The sequence below is a fragment of the Acinonyx jubatus genome, chromosome A1 (assembly GCF_027475565.1).
Source record: "Acinonyx jubatus isolate Ajub_Pintada_27869175 chromosome A1, VMU_Ajub_asm_v1.0, whole genome shotgun sequence".
Lineage (NCBI taxonomy): Eukaryota > Metazoa > Chordata > Mammalia > Carnivora > Felidae > Acinonyx > Acinonyx jubatus.
The window spans coordinates 9,434,460-9,442,375 of record NC_069380.1 but is presented as its reverse complement, the minus strand read 5'-3'; the positions used below and the strand labels follow the sequence as shown (position 1 = coordinate 9,442,375).

The window sequence follows — 7,916 nt, the reverse complement described above, 5'->3', positions numbered from 1 at the left end:
ATCCGGCCCCACCGAGTCATTAGTCACTCGCCCTCCTCAATGTCACAGTCTCCCTCCTTCCTCCGAAGCACCCAGGCGCCTCCCTTCCCCCGCACCCGGGTGGGGTTCCCAGGCTCCTCCCCCGAGTTGTCTTGGAGTCCCCGCGCGCCCCCCACCGCTCGGTCCGCGGCTGCCATGGCAACCGTACGCCGCCGCCACCGCCTCTTCACGCACGTCGGGAACTAACGGACTCCGCGGCGGCGGCTGCGGCGGCGGCCTGTGCCCCACCCCCACCCGGCCCGCATCACCCACAGCCGGCCGACCTGCGGCACGTAGGTATTGAATCCGAGGGAGAGCGCCGCGGGCAGGAAAGGGCAGGTGGTGGGGTGTCCAGGTGGACAGCCCCATCCGGTCTCCCGCCGCCAGGGCAGTGCCGCGGTCCTGGGGCGCCGGGAGGGGAGGCGGAGGGCAGTGGGAGCGCGAGGCTCGCGGGGCATTATGGGCATTGTAGTTTAGCGGCTGCACAGGCTCTCGGCCTCGGCGGGGTGGCCTGGACCGGCGAACTACAACGCCCGGCGGCCCCGACCGCTGGCAGAGAACGATAAACTTTGAGCGGACCGGGCGAGAAAAAAAATCTGTCTTTGTGGTGCGGGGGCTCTTGGGTGGTCGCGGAACTGGGCTCCGCGCTGGGAAAGGGAAGTGGAGGTGAGACTTGGGTGGCCCGCCGTTGGGCCCGCCCCGGCTGACAGCGCTCAGCCCCACCCCGGCTGGGCTGGGCCACCGCCCCGCGTAAGTCTCAGGGATGAGCAGCCACCCCAGCCGCAGGGCCTCGGGCCTGCGGCGCCTCTGACCCTCCCAGGTTGCTGCCTCTCGGTGCCGAACCGTATGTATGGCACACATTTGATGCGAGACCTGAGAAACTAAATTTTTTTTTTTTTTTAACAGGCCTTTCTCCTTTTCCTGAGAACGTGTGGTTACTAGGCTTTTATTCATGATTATTCTGAAGTAGCTCAGAGGTGTTTGCATATTAAGCCCCTAATTAATTATTATTCAAAAGGCATTAATGTTTAAAGGTCAAGTGTAGAAGTAGAGACCATGCTTTTATATAGTAGTATCTTTTTTTTTTTTCATAACCGTTTTGCCTTTTGCATTGTATTTATTGAGGGTTAAGATGGCAAAATGAGGACCCCCACCTTCCCACTTACTAGCTTGGCCGCTGCCTGCACATATTTTGATTCTATTTTGAAGATTAGTTTAACTTTAAATTACTGGAATTTTTAAAGCACAGACTTTTCTTTCTTATTGATTGATTGATTGATTGATTTTTTTGCTTTTTAGCAGTGGGTACTAATTATTTTCTTTGGTTATTTCAGTATTCTTCGGAATTTCTCAGGAGCGTGCTTTCAGGGTGAAAATTGCCCAAACAAAACAAAACGAAACAGCAACTCTGTAATACACCTTAGCCCTTAGGGTTGGCTTAGGTCCTGGTGGTAAGGAAGCTGACACAGATTTAGAAAACCTTTAAATTTTTTTCAACAGGGAGACAACCATCCTAGAAATTTGGCATTTTATATAGTATGCAGAAAAGTCGTTGGTAGCACGGCGGGTTTATTTTGTGGGTGTGTTTTCAACAAGTAAACAACATAAGGCCACTACAAAATTCCTATTTTCCTCCATTAAAATGAGACTGGCCTGTAACTTTTACTTAAATTACCGATTTTGTACAAGGAGATGGAACTTAAATCTAGTAAGACCGTTAGTAAAAAATTTGACGCCTTAATACTATAGGGATTGGAAGTGTTTTATTTATTCATTCAAGCTTTGTTAACGAACCTGTTAAATTGTGGACATTATGCCAGATAGTGGGAATAAAAAGACGATGTGTTCTGTATGGGCAAATAGTCATGTTATCGTAACGGTATGACAGAGATAGGTGCAAGTTGCTATAGGAGCCCAGAGTGGGAATAAATCGCAATATAACGGTAACATTTATTGATTACCTAATCTCAGCGAGGCACTATACAGTATTTTGTATGTAGTCCATTATTTAATCCTCATAAAAATCCCTAACTACTGTTATTCAGAGATGAGGAAACAGGCTTAAAGATTTTTGTCCGGAGTCGTACCTGGTAAGGTTTGAACCTGGGATTTCAACCCAAGTGGGTCTAACTCATCTAAGTCGTGATCTCAGCCACTGATGGCTGTTCTCTGTACCCACTGGTAGCAATACCCTGACTCTAAGGAGATCAGGGGAAGTTTCCAAAGTTCTTGTGGGATATTCAGGTAAGGATGCATTTGGATCTGGAGTTCAGGAGAGAGTTCAGGGCTGGAGGTGGAGGTTTGCATGTGCATAAGTAGTTGAAATTAAAGGAGAGAATGAGTCAGCTCACATAGGAATATATAGAAACGAAAAAGGAAAAGTTTGAATAAGTTTGGGAAGCAGCAGCATTTATGGTGTGTGTGTGTGTGTGTGTGTGTTTGAGGAGGGGAGGGAGGACCATGTTTGAAAGCAAGTGGGAGAAATGCCCACAAATGAGACTGAGAGATTGGGAGGCAGAGAAAGAGAAGAATCAGAGCGGGCATGCATAACAAATGACAAACGAGAGGAAAGTTAGAAGCAGGAATGGCCCAGAGTATCATGTGTCTTGCAGAGGGCAAGTAAGGTAAAGATTGAAATGTACCCAGTGGATCTGGTGACTTCAAATCACTTCTAAACTTTGCAAAAATGAGAAAGAGGAATGTGAGCTTAAGCCACTTGAAAAAAAACATTTGCTTTTTCCATAATAATACAAATACAAAAGAAAATAGAATGATGAGTCCCGTGTAGTCATTACCTAAGCTTGAAGAATGAGCACATCACCAATTTTGTTTCATCTATAACCCTTGCCCCCAACTGGATTATTTATTTTTGATTAATTAACTTATTTATTTTTGGATTGTTTTAAAGCTAAGCTCGGGTATCATATCTTTTTATCTGTAATTGTTTTCAATATATATCTGTTTGGGGTGCCCGGTTGGCTCCACTGGTAGAGAGCGCGACTCTTGACCTCAGGGCAGGGAGTTCGAGCCCCACGTTGGGTATAGAGATTACTTAAATAAACTTAAAAAATTTTTTTTAAGGATTCTTTCTTAAAAAAAAAAAAACAAAAACTGCACTATTATCCTGCTTAAAAGAAATGGACAGTACTTCCTTAATATAAAATCCCCAGACACACTTTTCTTTAAAGAAGTTTGACTCTGAAGAAAAGAAAGGGATAAAGCAGTAACTGAAAAAGGTTTGTAGGGTTTTTTTTTTTCTTTAAAGACTGATGAGCTGTTCGGGAAAGAGCCAATGAAGAGGAAATGTTTGAAGATGTAGGAGAGGAGAGAGAGGAGATAGTGGATGGATCTGTCTCTGAAAATGTAGGGAACGATGGACGAGCAGAGTTGGAAGAATCAGTCTAGAATTAGTTTGTTACATTTTTAAAGTATCAACTAAGTGCTAGCTAGCTGTGATCCTAGGCAGTGTGCTAGTGTAGACAGGAGGAGAGATGCACTGAAAAAGGAAGAAAAGAAGTGAGAATAGATACGGATATTTATAGGTTGGGTGGTAAAAGGTTTGAGAGTTCAAAGCTTATGTTCTCTAAGAGGTAGATAGGAGTCAAGGTCACTTGATGAGAGGAGATGGGGGTGGGGCGTTGGGTGGGAAAGGAGAATGGTGGGGTTTTGGAACAGTCACTGAGCTAGGACAGGTTAAGAATGGTTTCATGGAGCTGAGATTAGAATTCGGTAATTTTCAATGACAGCAAAACATAAGGTTGTGTGATTTTTTTTTATCACCCTTAAATTTTGATTTACTAAAGGAGAGCTTAAAATATTGAGACCAGTAGCCTAATGTGTGACTAAAGAGAAGAGAATCCAGGCTAAGAACTTTTGATTGATTGTTCCTCAACAACCAACAACTTCAGATTTATTCATTTAGCTGATAATTACTATCTATTTTGTGTAAATAGCACAGTAAAATTAGAAAGCCCTTATGGCTTCTTTGGATTAATACTTTGATTTTTGCAGTTTGTACAGTGATATTCTTTTCTAGAGAACATTTCTCCAAGGATCGTTTAGTGCATGCGGTAAGAGTGGAAGGGGCCAGTTATATCTGTTGTCCAGTTCTGGAACTACAACTTATTTTCTGTGTAATCACAGACAAGTTTCCAAACCTGTACCCTTATTAAAAAAAAAAGATGTTAATACTATTTTATAGGATTTTGGGGAAGATTGGACGGTTTAATGGAGGTAAACCCTAAGTGCTCAGTAACTGAAGGCTACTTTCCTTTCTCCCCCTTAGCAACAATATGCCAGGATTGTCGGTTCTGTTTGACAAGAGGCCATGTCCTGTGACTTTACCTGACTATATTAAGCAGGTGGATCAGGCAGTGGTTCCATTACAAAATAATGATTTGATCAATAAAAAGATTCGTCAGTTCTTTTAAGTAAGGCTTCCTTAAATGCTATAAGATGTTCTTTCATAGACCATTAATAGGAATAACATCTTTGCCTGGGTTTCATCTTCAAAGAAATTGGGAATTGCGCTGCATGATTTGAGATCCCGATAGCCCTCAACTTCTCATTTCTGGACTGATTTATATTATCATGTTACTAATTTTGAGCATCTATTTGTGAATGGAAATATGTATATTTTAATGTACTCAGCGTTATTTCTTTTTTTTAAGTTTATTTATGTATTTTGAGAGAGAGAACAAGCAAGGGAGGGGCGGAGAGAGAGAGGGAGAGAAAATCCCAAGCAGGCTCTGCACCTCCAGTACAGAACCTGATGTGGGGCTTGAACTCACTACCTTCGAGATCATGACCTGAGCCAAAATCAGGAGTCAGATGCTTAACTGATTGAGCCAGCCGGGACTCATTATTATTTCAGACATTGTTTTCTCCTAGATAACTATTTTATATATGGTAGACCTAGTGAAAGAATGCCTTAGAATACTTAGTCAAAGTTAGGTGTATACAGTCATTAGCTAGACAAATTTAAGGCATAGATTATGGGAGAGGTTTTTTTTTTAAAAAAGGAGTAGTTTTCTAAGGTGAGTTATTTAATCTCTACTAGATGTCTTTATGTTTCTTTTGCTATGGATTGTTCGATGAGGTCCTATTTGAAGGTATGGAGATGGAATAAATGACCTTTTGAGTCCCTTTCTAACTTTGTAATTCTTTTTTTTTTTTTTTTCAGAGCAGAGGAAGGACAGAGAGAGAGAGAGAGAGAGAGAGAGAGACAGAATGCCAAGCAGGCTCTGTGCTGTCAGTGCAGAGCCTGACATGGGGCTCAATCCCATGAACCATGAAATCATGACCTGAGCTGAAACTGAGTCGGATGCTTAACCGACTGAGCCGCCCGGGAGCCCCAATAAAATTTATAGTTTAAGCTGCCATCTTGAGACAGACTGGCAGATGGTCAACATTATCTGCTGCTTCAGTATGTTAAAGAATTTAATCCATGGGCAGAAATTTTATGATGGCTACTTCTGAGAAACATTTAAGCTCTTAGGATTATCTGTTTAGATTCTTTTATTTTGTATGCACAGTCATTTTTCTGTTTCCCAAGTATTTGAGAAGTGAGCTTAGGTAAGGAAACAAAAAGGCTTCATTGCTACAGACATTTTCCTCTTGTCTCTGGGTTTTTGATTGCGTCATATTCTCGATTATTCATGGCAAGCTATAGTCCTTGAGAGTATAGCCCATCATAAAGAGATGGGTATTGTGGCTTTCAAAGTTAGCTGTTTTGCTGACTGGGGCTCACATAGTTAGGTCAATTTATTCCTACTAAAACATACTTCAAGATGTGGTAATTCTAGCAGTTGTGATTATGTTTTTTGTTTTTTTTTTTTTAATTGCTGGGATTTATAGTAGTCATTGCATGAAATAGACTGGACTTTGGTGATTTTGATAAACTTTAAAGAAAAATATATGTAGAGGCTGGACCGCATTGGTCGAATTCAGTGTGGGACAAAATGCTTAAATCTGATTTGTTTTGCCACCACTGTTCTAATTAGTGTTATTTTGTTCACATTGCTGCTGTTGAGGCCGCTTCAGTGTTTCTAAAATAAATATCTAATTTCAGGAATTCACAACTCCTAGAAGAAAGAAGAGCATTACGAGAGAATGATGGAAGTGTGAGAATGAAAATACTTTAATTAAAACACTTTCCCCTCTCCCCCACCCCTCCCATCAACCCGCAGTTTGTTCTCTGTATTTAAGAGTCTCTTATGGTTTGCCTCCCTCTCTCTGTGTTTGTATCTATTTTTTCCCCCTTCCCTTCCTCCATGGTCTTCTGTTAAGTTTCTGAAGTTCCACGTATGAGTGAAAACATATGATATCTGTCTTTCTCTGATTGACTTATTTCACTTAGCATAATACCCTCCAGTTCCATCCATGTTGCTGCAAATGGCAGGATTTCATTCTTTCTCATTGCCAAATAGTATTCCATTATATATATAAACCACATCTTCTTTATCCATTCATCAGTTGATGGACATTTAGGCTCTTTCCATAATTTGGCTATTGTTGAAAGAGCTGCTATAAACACTGGGGTACATGTGCCCCTGAATCAGCACTCCTGTATCCTTTGGATAATTTTTTGAGGAACCTCCACACTATTTTCCAGAGCAGCTGTACCAGTTTGCATTCCCACCAACAGTGCAAGAGGGTTCCTGTTTCTTCACATCCACACCAGCATCTCTTGTTTCCTGAGTTGTTAATTGTAGCCACTCTGACCGGTGTGAGGTGGTATCTCAGTGTGGTTTTGATTGTATTTCCCTGATGATGAGTGACGTTGAGCATCTTTGCATGTTAGCCATCTGGATGTCTTCTTTGGAAAAGTGTCTATTCATGTCTTCTGCCCATTTCTTCACTGGATTATTTGTTTTTTGGTATTGAGTTTGGTAAGTACTTTATAGATTTTGGATACTAACCCTTTATCCGATATGTCATTTGCAAATATCTTTTCCCAGTCTGCTGGTTGCCTTTTAGTTTTGTTGATTGTTTCCTTTGCAGTGCAGAAGCTTTTTATCTTGATGAGGTCCCAATAGTTCATTTTTGCTTTTAATTCCCTTGCTTTTGGAGACGTGTTGAAGAAATTGCTGCAAGTGAGTTCAAAGAGGTTGTTGCCTGTTTCTCCTCTAGGGTTTTGATGGTTTCCTCACTCACATTTGGGTCTTTCATCCATTTTTAGTTTATTTTTGTGTGTGGTGTAAGAAAGTGGTCTAGTTTCATTCTTTTTTTTTTTTAATTTAACTTTATTTTTTAAAATTTACATCCAAACTAGTCAGTATATAGTGAAGCAATGATTTCAGTAGATTCCTTAATGCCCCTTACCCATTTAGCCCATCCCACCTCCCACAACCCCTCCCGTAACCCTCAGTTTGTTCTCCATATTTATGAGTCTCTTCTGTGTTGTCCCTCTCCCTGTTTTCATATTATTTTTGTTTCCCTTCATGTTCATCTGTTTTGTCTCTGAAAGTCCTCATATGAGTGAAGTCATATGATTTTTGTCTTTCTCTGACTGACTAATTTCACTTAGCATAATACCCTCCAGTTCCATCCACATAGTTGCAAATGGCAAGATTTCATTCTTTTTGATTGCCGAGTAGTACTCCAATGTGTGTGTGTGTGTGTGTGTGTGTGTGTGTGTGTGTGTGTGTGTGTGTATGTGTGTATATATATATATATATATACACACCACATTTTCTTTATCCATTCATCCACCGATGGACATTTGGGCTCTTTCCATACTTCGGCTATTGTTGATAGTGCTGCTATAAACATGGGGGTGCATGTGTCCCTTCGAAAGCACACCTGTATCCCTTGGATAAATATCTAGTAGTGCAATTGCTGGGTCGTAGGGTAGTTCTATTTTTAGTTTTTTGAGAAACCTCCATACTGTTTTCCAG

The 7,916-nt window shown here is 41.4% G+C and overlaps 1 protein-coding gene across 5 annotated transcripts in view; it reads left to right on the top strand.

Moving 5' to 3' along the window:
* The first annotated feature begins 181 nt into the window (after positions 1-181).
* KATNAL1 (katanin catalytic subunit A1 like 1) overlaps positions 182-7,916 on the top strand; it is an 82,416-nt gene continuing 74,681 nt past the window's right edge. The window contains exons 1-2 of one of the 5 annotated variants that reach the window (XM_027064627.2): positions 212-315; positions 1,353-1,469. The gene's annotated coding sequence lies outside the window, so the exon portion shown is untranslated. The other 4 variants (XM_027064626.2, XM_027064628.2, XM_015083747.3 and 1 more) reach the window with 4 other exon arrangements.